The sequence below is a fragment of the Miniopterus natalensis genome, chromosome 2 (assembly GCF_054644295.1).
Source record: "Miniopterus natalensis isolate mMinNat1 chromosome 2, mMinNat1.hap1, whole genome shotgun sequence".
Taxonomy (NCBI): domain Eukaryota; kingdom Metazoa; phylum Chordata; class Mammalia; order Chiroptera; family Miniopteridae; genus Miniopterus; species Miniopterus natalensis.
This window is the reverse complement of record NC_142082.1, coordinates 60,932,193-60,949,917: the sequence shown is the minus strand read 5'-3', so window position 1 is coordinate 60,949,917 and position 17,725 is coordinate 60,932,193.

Sequence of the window (17,725 nt, the reverse complement as noted above, 5' to 3'; positions counted from 1 at the left end):
TTGTCCTGTTGTAATTGAGTCTTGATTGCTATTGGCCTATTTGTATGAGGGATTAACTCTCATCAGGCTGATTGACTGTGAGGCTCAACCTCAAATGTGGCATGTGAGCTTCTCTGTAGGTGCTGACCACACAATGCAAAATTCACCTCAGCAGGGTTTGGTGCTTGCTGAGATCATCCTTTGGATATGCTGCTGGTGAAGCTTATTGAATATGCTGCTTGTGAAGCTTATTGGATCCTGCTCTGATGTTGTCTGAAGCTGGCCACTGGGTGTGTTGGTTCTGGGCCTTTTGGGAGGGACTCTGATATAGGCCAATAAAAGGTGCTGCCTGTGACTGGTCTTCAACAACCTGTTTGGAGCTACCAGAGGTCCACAGTTTGTGGCTGCCTCTGCTGGGACTGGATGCTCATAGCAAGAACCAAGTTGCGTACTTAGGTGGGCTTTTACCAGCAACAGGCCTTTGGGCAGGTCAGCAAATGTCCCAAGGCATCCCCAGATCCACCTCCACATGCTTCCACCTGCCAACTGCCTGTTAGGCTCAGTCACTGAAAGAGCTCTGTCTGCACTCAAGTTTCATGAGCTAGGTCACAGTAAGTCATCAGGTAGGAGGGGGTGGTGTTCACTAGATTGATATAGGTTCAAACTTGGTGTCAGTGCTGAGTGTGAGGCCATTCAACAAATGTCCCCAGGTATAGCAAGTCTAACTGCCACTGGCTGGGCGCTCACACACCCTTGTGTTGGTGTGGGGTCTTATGGAGTCATCAGGATGAGGCTAGCAGAGTTTATTAGGCCCAAATAGACCAAGACTTTTGTGAAGGGAGAGCTCTGCTCCAGTCAGGCATGTGAAGGAAAAACAGCCCCTGTTCTAGAGTCACACAGCTCAATTGGTTCCGATTCTGCTGGGAGGAGACTGGTCTCAGCAGAATGGGACTGTTGGGAGTTGGGAGGATGGGGCTAGTGAATCTCCTATTAGAGGAAGGTGCTGATCAGGCTTCAGGAAAGGTGGAAGGTGTTACCTCACCCCAAAGCCACACCCTCAGTTGGTCCTGGATTTTGCCCAGACCCTTGCAGCATAGAGCCACCAGGATTAAAACAGGTGGGATCTCTAGAACCAGAGCCATAAGCTGGGTCTTCTAGAAGCCTGGGGGGTGGTTCTAGCAGATTTTCTGTGAGGAGGAAGCTCAAATCAGCTTCACCTGAAAGTGGGAGAAATAGTCTCCACCCCAAAGCCACACAACTTAGTCACTTATACTCCCAATCTGTCAGATCTCAACACCACAGCCACGGCAGCTGACTCTTCAGCCTTGTGTAAGCCCCACAGGGAGAGGCGAGAGGGAGTCCAGAGGTGGGGCTATTGCTTTACCCCAGGCTGATGCCATATGGATGGGATTGATCCACCCAAGAAAGGTGGTGGCTATGGTATGAGAATGACTCAGCAGAGGGATCCTGATGGCTGTTCCTTCAATTCTCTCTCCAGAGCCACAAACTTCAGAATCTCTTCATGTGACTCTAATCCACTCTTCCTCCCTCCACTGGAGCCCAGAGTGAGTGCCTGCAAATGTAATTTTGTGGGTCAGCCCTTTAAGAGGGTGCCTGTATCTATAGTAACTTCTGTCTCTCCCTGGTGGAAACCCCCCTGCTTTTCACAGCCAGATGTTATGTGTGTGCCTCTTTCCTGCTCTCATGCTCCAGGCTGGGGAGCTCAACTTGGGGTTTAAACCCCATGCTTCTCAAGGGGAACCTCAGCTGTTATCTGTTGGAGTGGAGCCAGCCCTTTTCAAATCTCCACCCTTCTGACTAGTCTGGATGTGGCTTCTTCTATAAATCCTTGGTTATAAGAGTTCTCTTCAGCTAGTCTTCAGTTTGTTATTCAAGGTGATTGTTCTATACTTTAGTTGTAATTCACGTTTGGTCCTGGGAGGAGGCGAGTGTAGCTTCCACTTGGATTGCATTGTCCATATTTAAACTTTTATATCTTTATTTTTTCTTATGATGCACTATATCTACATAGACATTTTTAGAAGCAAACTCATCTATCATATATTCATTTAAAGTTATGATTTTAGTCAATAAATCCAATCATAGAAGTATAATGAAACAGAAAATTTATATTTAATTCTAATAATTTCCAAGCAGTTTGTTTTGTTTGTTTTGTTTTATTTTGTTTTAATGTGGAAAGAGGAGAGCCATAAAAATATGCTGGGGTAAGAAACAAACATCTTCTTTTTTGGAATTTAAAAGTTAGTGAGCCAGACGGGCATGGCTCAGCAGTTGAGCCTCTGCCTTGTATCCAGGTGATCGGGGTTTGATTCCTGGTCAGGGCACATGCCCGGGTTGCGGGCTCAATCCCCAGTTGGGGCTGTGCAAGAGGCAGCCGATTAGTGACTCTCTCATCATTGATGTTTCTCTCTCTCTCTCTCTCTCTCTCTCTCTCTCCTTTCTTTTCTCTGAAATCAATAAAGATATGTTTAAAAAAAGATACTCTAAAAGTTAGTGAGATAATTTGCCTCAAAAATACTTATAAAATATTACATGAGTTCATACAAATATTTAACAGACCAGTCAATGTGTTCTATTCAAGTTCAACTAGCAGCTTCACATCCCTCAGTCTTTCCACTCCTGACTGCACTAACACCTGTTCTACTCAATTGTGAAATAAAATGTACACCAGGTTTCTTAGTAGATTGTAAACATGTTCAAATGCAATCCAGGGTGAGGATGTGTGCATGGTGCAAATTGCTTTTTAATATTTGTAGACATATAAACCTCCCCTTAGCCATCCTCCTCACACAACATATTAACCTAATGATCTGACTATAATAAATTGTCAAATTGCATTTTGCTGCCAAACTGTTTTACAGTTAAGCTGTTGCTTTGTGCTTGCTCCTATTTGTTCAGCCAAATAATTTGCTTCTCAGTTCCATGGCATAGTGAAAAGTGATACACAGGGATTTGGAATGGATGTAATCATGTACACAGCAAGACAAATACCATCAATTTATTTCCAGTGTATTCCACTATGCATATTTTGTATTTAGTGGTAGAATTACAGCTTTATTGAGAAAACATACTGCAGATTAATTTTATTGTTGCTTACCATTCAAAAATAATATTTGTAAGTATATTACAATAATTCACAATAATAAATATTGAATAGCATTTCTCTGCTCAAGAAACGTTTTATAACTCTTAATTCCACTGTGAGATGAACAGCTTATAATTATATAGTAATAATATTTGTCATGTATGTGCTTCAGGTTTAATTTTTATATTTGATTTAAGTGGCATTTGATCACAAAAGGAATATAGTGTTCTTCCTCTGAGAAGGAACACTACTGCAAATCACAGTCACAATGATGCAGTTGCACAATAAGACATAGGTAATGCCAATTACATTATTGTTTTAACAACCTTTGTTTTATGAGTGTCATTCTTAAAAGTCACTAAAGCCATTCAATTATTCTATATTTCATTTAATATTATGTTAACATCCTCTAATTTGAACCACCTAAGATATCACATTAAATAAATTATGTTTCAGTTAGCTATTCTTACTTATCCTTATGATTATAACTCAGATTTGGGTTCAGATACAGTTTTCAATTTATTAACACTTTAAAAATCTATATTGTTTGTGAACTTTTCCCAATAATTATGACAAGATGGAATTGGCTGTTTACAACTTCATGGTTTTGGTGATTTCTGAAAAAGATGGAAGCAGAAAAAAACAGTATCAGTTTTCAGAGAGCTGTGTTGCATGTTACATATTTCTTAGGTCAATAAATTTTTAATGAAGGGTTCATTTCTTCTTGTCACAGTTTGATAACACATTCAAAGAGGCTAATTCTTTAAAAAGTTTTCATTTGGTGCTAAAATTCAATACAGTTGCTTTTAAAATAGTGTTTTACCTTTGAAATATATTGTATTATAATAGTATGAGTAAAATATATGTGAATAAAACATTTCATAGAACTATGAGAGATAATCTTAATGAAAAAAATTTAGGTATGACAGATTTCCCACTTAGTATTTATGTTTTCTTAATCTTACAAGATAAATTTTGTCATCATTCAGGCAAAAAATGTTTTCAAGAGGCCTTTCTTAAACAAGACTAAAGTAGTAATGCAATTAGTTTTCCCCCTCATCAGTAGATATTTTTCTGGTTGTCAAGTTCATGAGTAATTTGCTCATGAGAAAATTTCTCATTTCTTTATTTCTTTCCAATTTGTCATCTGCAACACTGACACTGTTGACCAACCTCAGGTCATCTCTCTTCACACCTATAACTCTGAACTAGTCTTTATTTGATTTTCTTTTCTTTGTTTCTGTTTTTTCCCTCAGTCAGTTGCTCAGTCTGTCAAAAATAAGTTATAATTAGAAATAAACTTTGGCCTCAGGGAATTTTAAAAAACAATGAAATTTTCTAAGTCCTCTCTCTTTTCTTATTTATTTAATGAAGACTCCCATCCTTTATCACACCTCAAATTCTTAGAAGATTCTCAAATGCATCTCTGTAGTTTCAATTTCTACCTAAAGTTCCTAAGTGTACCTAACTTCAGACTTTTGACAAAAACATTGATAGCATCTTCAAAGTCTAGGTGGGATCTAGGAGGAAAGTATTCCTGGCAAACCGTATGTATAATACTCTACTTGGAAAAGTATCACAGCCATCTCTTGGATTTAGAATGTCCAAGCTTCCAGGGCAAAGAAAAAGATGACTCATGATGTTAAAAAAGATTAGGTTGACATTGCAGGAAGCCAGGATCTAATTCTCAGAAGAAGTCTTAAGGAGTTGTATGTTTGGAGACCTCCATCTTCAACCAGCTGTGGCATAATAAGGTGATAGTGAGGTTTCTAGAGACAGATTTCTATGTTCACAAGCCAGGCATGATGTAAAGTATTGTGTGGTTTTTACTCATATACTAATCTGACTGGAACCTTAGGTTGAGTTGAGACACTCATAAGAAACTACTAAAGTCAGTTATTGCCTTTGCTGTGAGAAATCCATGTCCCTTCAGTTTACAGGTTCATAAGAATTCTTGCTGAGATTATGGATCTGTGCCACAAGGGATTTATTCTGCTCTACATTGACTATGCAGTTGAAGAGTTGCACATCAGCTTTAGCTATCAAAGCAAAAACTTGAGATTCTAAAAAGAACACCATTCATTGAAATAACATTCCATTGTATTCTATTCGAATTTGTTATATCATTGGCAGAACCAGTTGCACTGGATTTTTTTTTTAAATAAAATGCTAATTAGAGCCACATATTAATAAAACAAACAAACAAACAAAACATTGAGAGCTTGAGACATGAGCTTTACTATTATGCTAAGAAACTTTTGAGGCCTTAGTTAAGTCTCTTAACATTTCAGTTTGGTTTTGGGGTTTTTTCCCAGTTCTTTAAAAATGAATTTATATTACCATTGAAAATTTTTATAATTTGAATATTCTATAGTATTACAAATTGCTTCTTTTTAATTTATTTTTATTGAATTTATTGGGGTGATCATTGGTTAATAAAATCATTTAGGTTTCAGGTGTACAATTCTATAACACATTGTCTGTATATTATCTTGTGTGTTCACCACCCCATAAATTACTTCTACTTGGATGTTTCAAATTGTCATACCTTTTTCACCATAAATCAGTTTCCTTCTTGTCAGCTAAGGTTACCAGGATTTTCATTATATATACAGTTTATCTCTTTCTTGTCCTTTCTTCATCTTGAAATTTAATTAGTTGTTTAAATAAAAGTATAAGGGATTCTATTACATTTATCATTTTGGGCAAAATTCAAGATGTTATTCAAGATATAAAAGAAAAATAGTTATTGAATGATATATACAACTCTAACTTTCAGATTAGAGTTGTGCATAGTATGTTGCAGTATTCAAGAAATGCAAAATTGGCGTGTAGATTTCATTATCTCAGAAAGAAAATGAGATTCGGGCCTTTAACTTCTCAAGGGTTTTTTCAAGCATATGATTCCATAGGTCAGTATATATAAAGTGAGTCTAAGTCTGGAAAGTAAGGCTGACAAGAAATCAGGGTGGAGAACAATGTAGAAGCAAGATAATGAAGGATTTTCGGCATGATATTAAGGGGTTTGAATTTTGTTTTAAAGAAAGGGGGTACTCACTGAACTACTTTACATAGAATCATCATATGATCATTTTCATTTTAAAGGACCCACTTTCACATCAGTGAAAACTGAATTGAGGAGTCAAAACTCAAAGCAGGAGGATAATTTCTGAGACTTTTGCTGAAGCTCAGATATGAGATGACAGAGATCTATCCAGAGCCGTGTTAGTAGAAGTAGACAACAGAAGAAAACAGTATTGAGGACATTTTAAGGATGTATAATTGACAGGGCATTTTTATACCACAATTGTACGTAAGGAATACAATGGGGAGGAATGAAAGATGACCACCAATATCATGGTTTGAGCAATATTTTTGTGGATGATGCTCCTCCTCACAGAACTAGGGTGTAAATGAAGAGAAAATATTAAGGAAATAAGTAGCTTATAGATTTTGAGATGCCCAGGGGACATCTGTAAGTGGAGGACTAGAATAGGTAGTTAGCTGTATGAATGCTCTATGTGTCTGCTCAGGAGTTACAAAGCGGTATGGAGAAGCCAAGTAGTCTAAATTGAAGCTCCTATCTCCACCTCAACAAGAATATCGCTATTTTTAAGAATATTTCCATTTTATGTGTTAGATTTCCAGGAAGTGTTTCATATGTACATGTTTCCAAGGCTTTAATAAAGTAAAAAGAGATAACCTGACAAGTTCCAATTTTCCTACATGTATACATTTTCTTACTGGTGGAAGAAAGAATAAAAACAAAGTAAGTTCTGGTTTCTGGCCCAATAATCTCAAGCTTGTCCATGTGTTTTTATATGTTTTAGAGAACTATAACTAAGTAATATGATGTGATGATTATATCTATAAAGGGCCAGATAGCAGATAGTTTAGATTTTTTTTTCCAAGCCAGGCTCTGTCTTTACAACTACTCAAATCTGCTGTTTGTAGAGCTAAAGAATCCATAGATTGTATATAAGCAAGTGGGTGTTGCTGCGTTCCAATACCATTTTATTTTGGGAAAAAAACACAAAACACCAGCAAGCTTTGGTATATATGCAGGAAAAGTTATAGTTGCTGATCTCTGTACTATGTGTGATTCATTGGCTATAGACTCATAGAAACTGAAGGACCCACTTGAGTTTTTGTGAGGGAGTAATAAAAAGTATTGGGTTATTAAGAGATCTCTATTCTAGTCTAAGATTACCAGAATATAAATTCATTATAACATCACAAATAAAGGTCAACTTTTTCAAAGCAGAGAGCATGTGTGGTTTGGGAAGAAATGGGGTTATATTCCATTTGCCACCAAAACTATGTGACTATTATACTTCTTAATCCTAGAAAATAGTCTGTCAGATTCCATGAGGAGTATTAAAGCCTTAGTTTACAATTCTTAGGTAACATAAGAGAATAATTGTCTACAAACAGCTAGTTTAGGGAAAAGAAAATAATGTATTCTTAATATATCATTTAGAAACATATTCAATTCTTACATAAGAACGAGGTGAAGGAAGTCACCTGTGATTGATCCAAAGAAATGTGTCTTGAATTTATGAAAATTAAGGTTATTTTTTAATACTACAAGAATACTCAGTGTACTTTAGCATTACGCAGAAAGATTTAAGTATGTTTGACCACATAGTTCTCATTAAAATTAAGCACTAGGTGCTTAGCATTCTTTTCTACTACAACAAAGCCATTATACATTGAAAAGAAATATGAGGAGGCTAAGGTATCTCTTCTACACACTTTTTCATGATATTTTCTTGCCAGAGAAATGATTCATTGGCCCTTTTCTATTGGCTTTCTGGCTTTTTTCTGATTCCTTTTCAGGGAAATGAATAATGTGTCAAAGTGTAAGGTGAATATGAATTGAACCCAAAAAAGAATAGTTATTATTAACACTCAATTGTTAAATTTTTTATTGTATTTATTTGATTGGAAAGGGAAGGAGATATTTAGAATTTGGCACATATCCATGACTGAATTTTTTTTTTTAACTTAGTGCTCTAATATTCTGGACATTTTCTCAGTAATAAAAATGTGCATTTTTATAACAAACAAACAAAAATGTTCCCATTAAAAATAATCAATATCAGTTGTCTTTAAACTTAATTAAAATGAGTATTTCATATATGTAATCACAGTGTTTTAAGAAAATATATATATATTTGAAAGGATTGTAAAATCATTTTCAGTTTTCACTAATAATGCTCTTTTAAAGATTTTAAAAGTAGCAACTTTAGATTTTTTTTTTTCTTCTTTTGTATGATTTAGCAAGTAAGACAAAAATCATCACACACAAAAGGAAAATACTAAAATGCCCTCATTTATCACTTGTGAGGGTAAGGTGTAACCTACTGCTATTAAATGTTTAATGTAGCTGTTGGCAGGTGTGCATAATGAGCTATGTTTCATGTCTCTGAGACGGCTAATATCACTATTTCTTATTCACCTATTGCAAAGCGTAGAAAATTGTCCCTACTCTTTGAAAATTCATTATAGAATCATTTCCTTATAGTTAAGGTTGTTCATGGCATACAGTGGTTTTAAGATTTGTTCAATTTTATTTGCTTTGAGTAAAATGGACATGTTCTTTTGTTAAGGAGAATAAAACTCAGCCTCTGGGAGATTTTACTGGACATAAAAAGAGTTTGGTTATTAAAGGTCAACTGCATTGGAGGGTAGTTCTTATTTGAGAAAATTTTATAGGACTTATTTAAGCATAAGAATTTGCTCTAATAAAGTTATATGCTGTGTTGTGCCTTAGTAAATGTATTCATTTTAGTTTGACCATCTTTCAACCATCTACTTGATTTAGTTCTTCCAAATAAATGTTATTCCACCAATTCAACTTGTACTCAGGTGGAATTAATAAAATAAATATTGAAATTGAAATTGGCAAATGCTAATATATAAACTTTATGTTAACAAAATATTTTGTAGTTATATGCTTCAGATTAAAGATTCTCAGACTCTATATGTGTAAGTATAAACTATGTTACTTTTTTAAAAATCCAAGGTATCACCCCAAAAGATTTTTATTCATGTGATTCAACAAAACATGCTCTTTTATTAAGCCTTCCATGTGATTTTGATGCAAATCGTAAACCAACTGAACAGAGAAGCATGTCTATATTAATAGTCATAAGAAATTCATTCTGAATATTAGGGCCATAGCTATAAAATCTCTGCAGAGAAAGAAGGAGCAAGGTGTTTCATTAAATTTTTACTGAACATAAGGGTAATTTAGAGACACATATCTTTTTTTCTCAGAAATATATATCAATGTCGATGGTATTATAACACTGATGTTATCACTTCTTAAAACACTTATTACTAGAAAAAAGTTTAAAAAAACACAGTGGTTTGTTCTTTAAAGGATATAAAGGGAAATAATGCATGCATTTTGAAGGAAATATCCTATACATTAAGAATTAACAAAATGTCCATATACTTACTCTATAGCAAAAATACATAATAATTACCTATGTCACTTGTTAAAAGTGCAGTCTTGATCCCACATTCAAAACTTCTGATCTCCTAACTCTGTGATCAGTAAAAGTACTTGCACTGTGTAACTTGATTCTATAATGTGGTCCTGAATCAATTAATTTGTACACCACATTCTGAGAACACTGCTCAGAGTAGCAAGACTGAGAATGAGAAAATTATCCATAAAATACAACTGGTTTGAACTTTATCAGAATAAAATTAACTGTATCCACACCAGAAAGTAATTCAGTTTTTTCTTCTAAGACATTCAAAATTACCTAGTTTACCCTATTAGAAAGAACTTCCCCCTCCTTCTCAGATATATAAAATGGATGCTCAATAATTATTACAAATTTTCTTGAAATAAAAGTATATTAAAATTCATATTAATTTTAGTAAAAGCCTAGTGGAAGTGTGAATAAAATAAAACCAAAAGTTGAGCCTACTTAGAAAGAAGAAACATCATATATGATCCAATTTAATGTTCTTTTAGATTCAGCTAATACAGTCTATCAGTGTATTTGAACAATGAGGAGGTTTACTATAACTCAACAAGGTATCTTACAGAACCCAAGGGAAGAAAAAGGGCCAGATCACACTAGGAAATTAAGAGTCCTGTTCTGAATTTCTCAGTTTTCTATCTGGAACCACATAATCTCACATCCCCATATCAATTTCATATTTACTGCTTATTTTTCTCTTCCTCAAAATAAGCTTTTCCTACCTGTTCACATGAGTGAGTTGAAAAATTTCCATTTGTAGCTCATGTGCTATCAATTTTCCCTTCCTTCAATTTTTATTCTCTTAAGAATGATTTTATATCATAAATATAAATATATTTTTAGTTATATCATAAATTTAAATATATTTTTAGTTTATATTTTGACAGAATTTAAGTCAAATGTTTCCACAATCCTTCTGCCAGGACATCAAACATTTTTGAATTCAAAAAACATTAATTTAGAATCAACAATGCTCTAGACACTCATCACAAATTTGGAAGAAAAAATACATGACAACTTGCAATTGAAAAGATGAAATTGAGTGGTATGAAAAGCAGGCAACTAAATTACATATGATCAGTTGCATAATATAAGAATATAGGAACATGTTCCTGAGTCTTTGTATGGAGTGAAATGAGACATCATGAAAAAGGTCATGTTTGAGGAAAGGTTTGAAGGACAAGTATGGCTTTTCAACAAGTAAAGCAAAATAGCTGAGGTTGAGGAGAGAGAAGATATGAAATCAAGTGGATATGAAATATTATATGAAATATTGTGATGAGAAAGATAAATTTTGTGTTATAAAAAGGCACAAGATGCCCGGCCTGGCATGGCTCAATGGTCAGCATCAACCTAGAATCCAGGAGATTGTGGTTTGATTGCCAGTCAGGACACATGCCTGGATTGAGGGCTCAATCCCCAGCCAAGGGCGTGCAGGAGTCAGCCCATCAATGACAACTCTCTCATTTTTGATGTTCCTATCTCTCTCTCCCTCTCTCTTCCTCTCTCTAAAATCAATAAAGATATATTAAAAAAAAAAAAAAAAGTCATGAGGTACAAGTGGGCAAATGGCAAGGTACGTGAATTAGATAAGTAAAAAAATACATCAGACTCTGTTAGATAAACCAGTATATCATGAGAATCATGCATATTAGTCAACATCTTTTGTTTTCACACCTTGTGTCCATTTATCTTTTCCTGATGCACTATGATTTTCTTCAAGATATTTCTGCTTCTAACTAACATGAGGTCATAGAGAGTAGATTTAGCCTCCTCCTGAAACAACAAAAGCCAAAAGCGGGGGGAAAAAGAATGACAAAAAAATATATATGATATTAAAATAAATTTAAGACACCAGACAGGCAATAAAGGATAGCAACTCCTGAGAAACAGAAAACACATGAGATGAATTCAACAACACCATTAAATTACAGCCTTGATAGAGTTTCTAGGATGAGGAAGGTGAAAAGATAGTAAAACTAAGGAAGCTGGACTTTACAGAACAGGGTTAAAGAGAGAACCCTGGAGAGCTCCAGAAAGCCTCCCACCCCTGAACACTGATTAATGTTTGTGTGTGAGGAAACTATACAAAGCCAAGGAGGGAATCACCTACAAAAAGGAGAGAGAAAAATGTCTGTTGCTTACACAGAGCCAGAAAAAGTGCCTATTTACAACTAGAAAGTATAATTATTCATAGAGCATTGGATAGAGTAGACAGAAGATCCTTGCCCAAGTTGTAAGGAATAATTATTCCTAAGCTAAGCATTCTTTTTGGCTCCCTTAATAAACCTAAAACCAAGACCTAAGACCAAGACCAAAGTAAGTTAACTACATCCAAGACAAATAATCAACAAATTTCATAGAAATTGAAAATATTCAACACCTAACAAGGTAAAATAAAAATGTATGCTATTTAGTTAATAATTAATAAGCATATAGAAATCAGAAGAAAAGTCAATTAATGGAAACTGACCCAAAATAGATATATAAAAATTAGAATTATCAGATAAATTATTTGGAATAGTTATTATAACTGAATCTTCTATTATCAAACATTTGAGTAAAAGCTAAAAAGAGACAAAAATTGAATTTCTAAAAATGAAAACTAGAATATGTGAAATAAAAAATACACTGAAATGTATTACAAGTAGATGAAACATAGAAGAAAAAAACTTGAGTAAACTTAGTAAACTCCAAGACATAACAATCCAAAGTGAAACAGAAGAAAAGAGAATTTTAAGAAAGAATAAACAGAATATCAATGAGTGATGAGATAATTTTAAGCAGCTTAATATGCATATTCTAAAAGAAGAAAGTGGAGTTACAGGGGGGAAAATTGGAAGAAATATTTGCCAAAAGTTTCCAAACAGAATAAAAATTATAAATTCATAAATATGAGAAATTCAATAAAACTCAAGATCCAGAAACATGAAAAAACTTTAGAAAAGCATATCATAATCAAAGTAGTCATAATTTGTGGAAAAACAGAAAATCTTTAAAGTAGTAAGAAGAATAACAGATTTTGTCCAGTGGAAAAAAGATAAGTAAAAAACCTGATTTCTCATGCAAAATAATAAGTAAAAGACAGTGGAGCAACATCTTTGAAGTGCTCAAAGAAAAAAAGTATCAACCTAGAATTCTATAACCAATAAATACACCTTTCAAAAACACAAGTGAAATAAGAAAATTTAACACCCACTAAAGCAGAAATACTTAATAAACATCAGAGGAACATTACAAAAATTCATAGGAAAAAAAATGATACCTGGTAGAAATGAGGATCTATACAAGGAATAGGAAATACAGAAAACGGTAACTGCATAGTAAAGACAAATATATTTTTCTTATTATTTAAATTCCTTTACAAGATAATTGACTGTATAAACAATAATGTGGAGATTATAACAACTATAAAAGTAAACTATCTGGCTACGAACACACAAAGGCTAGGATAGGAGAAATGAGCATGTATTTCTGTTAGATTTTTATGCATAGTATGTTACAATACCTCTTCAGGAGAGTCTGTGGTAGATTAAAGGAGTAAACATAAACTCTGAAGTAACTATCCAAAATTATTACCTAATAATGCAATTGAAGAGATCAAACAGAGTCATAAAAATATACTCAATCCAAAAGAAGGCATAAAAAGTGGAAAAAGGAAGCAAGGGATAGATGGACAAATGAAAGTTAATACCAAGCTGATAGACTATAATCTAGGTACATCATTAATAACATTAAATTTAAAGAGTCTACGTACCCCAAGTAAAATAAAGATATTGTCATATTGGGTAAAATCAAGACCCAATCAAATGCTTTTCAGGAGAAACATACTTTAAATAAAAAGATTCAAGTATACTAAAGTAAAAAGGGTGGGGGAAAATATTTTTGTGTTTGTACTTATCAAAAAAAAAAAAAAAAGCTGGTCCTAGCTGGTGTGGTTTAGTAGTTAGAGCATCAGCCCACAGACTGGAGGGTTGTGAGTTCAATTCCTGGTCAAAGGCACCTGGCTTGTGGGCTCCCTCCTGGCCCTGGTCTAGTGTGTGCAAGGGGCAACCGATTGTGTGTGTCTTTCTCATTGATGTTTCTCTCTCTCCCCTTCCCTCCCTGTCACTCTCTCTGAAAGTCAATGAAAAAAATACATATTCTTGGATGAAGATTAAAGACAATAATTTTTAAAAAGCTGGGGTAGCTGTATTAAAATCCGAAAAATTAGATTCAGAAGAAAGAATATCACTGGGAATCCAATCAATATAAGAACAAAAGGGTAATTGATCAAGGATATATCACAAGTCTAAATATTTATTTATATAATAACAGAATCAAGGAATAGTGAAAATGTAAAATTTTCAAGCAGAAATGGACAAATCCACAATTATAATTAATTCAACACTCCTTCTTAATAATTGGTAGAATTAGATAGAAAATCAGTATAGGTAGACTTCAAAAACACTATCACCAACTTTCCTTAATTTACATTGATAGAAGAGTTCACCCAACAAACAACAGCAGAATATATATTCTTTTGATTAAATAAGGAATATATAACAACATAGTCCACATTCTGGACACAAAGCAATTCTCAGTGTCATAGATTAAACTCTAACAAAATATGTTTTCTTACTACAGTGGGATGGAATTCAAAATCAATAACTGAAATTTCACTTCCAAACCTCAAATAATTGGAAATTAAATAACACGCTTTAAAAATAAACCCCCAGGTAAAGGAGGATACAAACTAAGAAAACTAGTAATCAGGAAATGAAAATTTGAACTTGATACCTCTACTTTCCCATCAAAATAGCTAAAACGGCCGTGACCTGCCTGGCTCTGTTGCTGGGGAATGCTCCCATTCACCGAAAGGTTGCCAGTTAAATTCCCGGTCAGGGCAGCTGCTTGGGCTGTGGGCTCAGTACCCAGTAGATGGCGTGCGAGAGACAACTGACTGATGCTTCACTCTCACATTGATGTTTCTCTCTCTCCCCCTCTCCCTTCCTCTCTCTGAAAAAATCTTTTAAAAAAATAACTAAAATAGCAAATACAACCTCAAATGTTATCAAGAACAAGGAGCAACTGACCTCTTTTTGCTGCTATAAAAAAAAATCATTTTTCAAAGTGCTTTAACACTACTAAAACTGAATATATGCACAATACATAAACAGTTCCCTTCCCAGGCATATTTTTTACACAAATGCATTACGTGTGCACCTATAGACGTGTATAGAAACATCCATGATAATCTATTCTACAATAACCTCCAAGGGAAAAAAATGCACACATGCACCACCAGTGGAACAGATAAATAGTAGTGTAGTCATACAATTAAATTCTACTGAAAATGAAAATGTATGAAGTACAAATATAAATAACAACATGGATAAGCCTCACAAGCATAGTATTAAGCAAAGAAAGTCTACACAAAAGAACACAAATTGTCCCATTCTACTTACATTAAAACAAGAAATACTCATAATATTATAGACCATTAGACTTAGGCGATGACACTGTAAAGAAAAACAGCAAAGTAATTACCATAAATGTCAAGACAGTAGCTACCTGGGAGGAGGAATAGGTGTAAGATGGGACAGTAATTAGATAAGGGACAAAGTGGCAAGGTATTGTTTTATTTCTCAAACTGTATGTTGCTTACAAATTTGTTCACTTGTGAGAAATTACTGAGTGGCCTTTTTGTTTTTTGGGGGGAGTGACAGGTACGTATTTCTCTATGTGCATTGTTTTTTATTAACAAATGTTTTAAAAAATGATTTAATAATCTTAAAATAAATACCAACTTTTGCTAAACCATGTGATTCCCAGTTACTTTAATTAAAATATAATAATGGCTTTTGGACTTGAGGTTTGAAAATTAAATTTATAGTTTAAAACCTATGATCTGTATGCATTTTTACAAGTTACATTCACCTCTCACTCTCAGTTTTATCTTTAAGATGACAATACAAACATTAAAAAAAATAATAAAGGCATCTTAGAAGTTATTATGAGCATTAAATGGAGTAATGTTGATTTCATCTCAGAAATACATGTCTAGGCCAGACTCTTCTTTCCAGTTTTATTGCAAAAGCCTGCAGCCAAGGCACCATCCCATTATACAAGAATGATTCCAAAGACTGGATTCTTTTCTTTCAAGTACATTCAAACTTAGTTTTTCTTTTATTAAAACAATTGATAACATTTTTTCCTTCATTTAGCATTTTGCTTGAAAACCTTTCTCTACAGAATGAAGTTCAGTTTCCGTGGATGACACAAAAGGCGGTTTTCAAATTCTATACTTCACTCCCTCTCCATTTTCATTTTCTCCATATCTCCCTCAAGAAAACCTATTCTCCCACCACAAGAACTTTTCAGAATTCCCCACCCTCCCTTTTTACTCCATATATTTGAGCAAAGTGATCTCTGTGGCTAAAATGTGCCCTCCCATTGTCTGTCTGACAAACGTTTATTCATTCTTCCAGATGTTGCTAAAATTATCCTGTTCTATGAAATCTTAAGGGTTTCCCCTGACATATTCAATATGTCTAAGCTCCGAGCCTCTCTTGTACTTCATCAATATCTCCGTGTAATTCCAGGGGAAATTTGGCACGATTCGTTGTCTGTACCTAGATTACTACTTAGCCAAGTTTTAGGACTTTGCAGGCATTTTCATAGAAGCGAACATTTTTCCTTCTCTAACAAGCAATAAAGAAGTGAAAAGGAAGAGATAAAATCTGGCAAGTAGTGGCAAAAAAAAAAAAGCATGTGTCAACTCTATTGAGATAAGTCAGGGTATGTTTCTTGCCTTTACCTAGGTATATTCCCCAGTTTTTGTGATGCATCAAGGTGTTCTCAAGAGAAGCGAGTAAAAAAGAGGGTTGATGGACAGCTGTGGTTTCCCTACTAAACTTTAAGGAATCTAAGGGACACATCACATGAAAGAATAGAAATGGAAGTATAGTCAACGCAAGGTAGGCCATTTCTCCATTGTGGGCCATAGCCCACAGGGTCATAAATTTACATACCAGGAGGAGTCAATGTCAATGTTTGTTTCTCATATCCAATCTTTTTCAAGAATATTAGTTTCCATTGTTGCCTAAATGAAGGTATCATTTCCTCCTAGAATACTAGCCATTTTCACTCATTTAGAATATCTGGCATACTGAGTAATGCTCTAGAGAACTGGAAAACATTCTTCCATGAATAAACTGTGTTCCTACTCAAATAGGCTGCACACTGATTTGCCCTTGTTAAAAGGAGCTCTATCACCAACCTTTAATTTGGAGTGTGAAACTTGGAAACCTTTTAATAGATTTAGGTTTTTGGAGGCCAATGTCTTTCATGAGTCCAGCGTTTCTTCCTCTCACAATTAGCATTTACGTGGACCCTTTAGGGCATCTCAGTTTTAGCTAATTTGAAAGATAATTGCTTATCTCACCTAAATACTCACCTGAGACATACAAAGTAAATTTTGGATGCCCTGTGTCATCCCCAATGATGAGACACAATTCTCCATGGGTCTCTCATGTTTCTGTACAACTTGAAAGGGAGGCATTCACTGTTCTTTTTCCTAGATGATCTTTTTAAGGACATTTACATTACCCCTAATTTTTTACTCTTTTTAAATAACAGGCTTTATTTTTTAGAGCTGTCTTTGGTTTATAGAAAATTGAACAGATGGTACATATCTCCCATATACTTCCAGTTCCTTCCAGTCACAGTTTCCTGTTATTAACATTTTGCATTACTGTGATATTTTGTTAATATAATGGACCGACATTTGTCCATTATTATTAACTAAAGGCCATGGCTTACATTACAGTTCATTCTCTGTGATATACAATTTTGTGGGATTTTACTAACGCATAATGTCATGTATCCACCATTACAGTATCATGCAGAATAGCTTCACTGCCCTAAAAATCTCTGTTTTACCTATTTACACTTCCCTCCTTCCCACAAAACCCTGGCAGCCACTAATCTTTTTGATTCTCTATAGTTTTGCCTTTTAAAAAAACACATATATCTTAAATTATACAGTATGAGGCAGTGAAAATAAGAAATATATACTTAGTCTTTGTTCCCTATTCCTGACACAGAGCTTCTAAAACCTGGGATATCCTGATGATAGGGATTATTGGAGCACCTT